A 1,731-nucleotide genomic window follows, 5' to 3' on the forward strand; every position below is an offset into this window, starting at 1 on the left:
AAGGTGTAACTTTGATTCTCGCTGTAGTATTGTTGCTGCCGCCGCCATGTTGTGGAGATGCTGTGTGTTTCGTTGTAAAAGCGAAACTACTTTGTTTGGCCTTCCAAAAGAGGACGATATCCGCTTCTTCATGCCTAGAGCTGATCCGTGCTGGTCGCTGAGGAAATACATCAACTTAGTGCTGTGGATCGCCGGATCGGCTTTCACCGTGGACGAAGCGGAGTCCAGCCCGGGGTCATCACATGTGGTTGGCGCATCCGCCGACCGCGCCGTTCTCAAGTCCGCTGGCCGCCGCTCACTCAGCCCGCAGTGTGTGATGCTGTGTGACGCATTTTATGGAGGACTGTTTCCTGAACCAGCAGAGTAGATGGGTCTGTGCTCAAGGTTTTATTGGTTTTGTCTGGTCGTGCCGGGAGATGGCACACAGTGTTTACCAACATGCAGCACAAGACAAAACCGTTATGCTTAAACGGAACACTGGAAGTCTAGTGTGACCACAGGCTAAAAATAATTATGACACAAATCAAGAAGCTGTGATGTCTTACACGTGTCAGAGTTTGGGGTGGGTGGGCAGTGTGTAAACTGAGGAAAACCCACCTGGCGGAAGGCAAACAAACTCCTATCAACAGCACAGGCGTTTGGACGGGGTGTGTGGTGAGGAGGCTGAGGACTGCTGCTAGATCAAAGCCTGAGCTCCAGGGATCTGGAGACCACACGGATGCTGTGCTGTCATGATTGATGGGTGCAGTGTCAGAGTCCCATGAGCCTTTGAACAGTCTGTTTGCTTTGACACTACGGCAGATGTGATGACAATCAAGCTGTGAGAGCCAGAAAAGAGAACATTAGGTAACATAAAAGGGAAACTTTGTACTGTATACTTGCTTTTTGCACAAGTTATTCTAAATTTTTACAAACCATTAAACCCTGATAGGTGACTGAAACATAACAACCGTACTGAGAGCTCGAGTGGGTTTAAACAGGTTCGTAATTATGCATATGCAGCCGATAGTTTTAAAGAATCGTGCTGAAGATGTTTTGTCTTGTCTTGATAGTTTGGAGTAGATTAGTTAGATGAAGTGAATTGATGTTAGAAATTGATATTTAAACATGATGAGTCAGTCTCTCTCTCTCTCTCTCTCTCTCTCTCTCTCTCTCTCTACAAAGCGAGCTCAGTGTTAATTAAAGGAAGGGATGGCTTACATTATGCAGCCTCTGGTTCCTTTGTGCTGTTTGTTCTGAAGAGGCTCTTAGCTGCAGCGAATGCTCATCGGTACATACTCATCTCATTACAGCTCACTCACAACCACAAGACATCTAGAAACACCCAGACAGCACAATTTCACCCTAACATTAACATATGCTTCATAAAGAAAATAATGCTTATTTTAGAACCATTACGATTATTTTTATCGTGACATGTTCGTTTCTTGATTTCTTGTAGTCCTTACAATCATTACAAGTTGTGTTACAGTAATGATAACTTGGTGAGAATCAAAAATTATTTTATATATTAAAAATTATATTATATATATATATAAATAAAAAATGTTTTGTAGTTTTTAGATGAATAAAAAATTTAAATTTAAATTTTTTAGATGAAATATGACCGGGAAATATTCTTAACAGATTTTGCTCAGCAGGCATGAACAATAGCAACATGAGTTTGAATTTTGAAACAGGAATATTCAGGAAATAAATGCATTTGCATAAACATACACTTTGCATCACGAG

This window comes from Sinocyclocheilus anshuiensis, unplaced genomic scaffold (genome assembly GCF_001515605.1).
Source record: "Sinocyclocheilus anshuiensis isolate Anshui unplaced genomic scaffold, SAMN03320099.WGS_v1.1 scaffold624, whole genome shotgun sequence".
NCBI lineage: Eukaryota > Metazoa > Chordata > Actinopteri > Cypriniformes > Cyprinidae > Sinocyclocheilus > Sinocyclocheilus anshuiensis.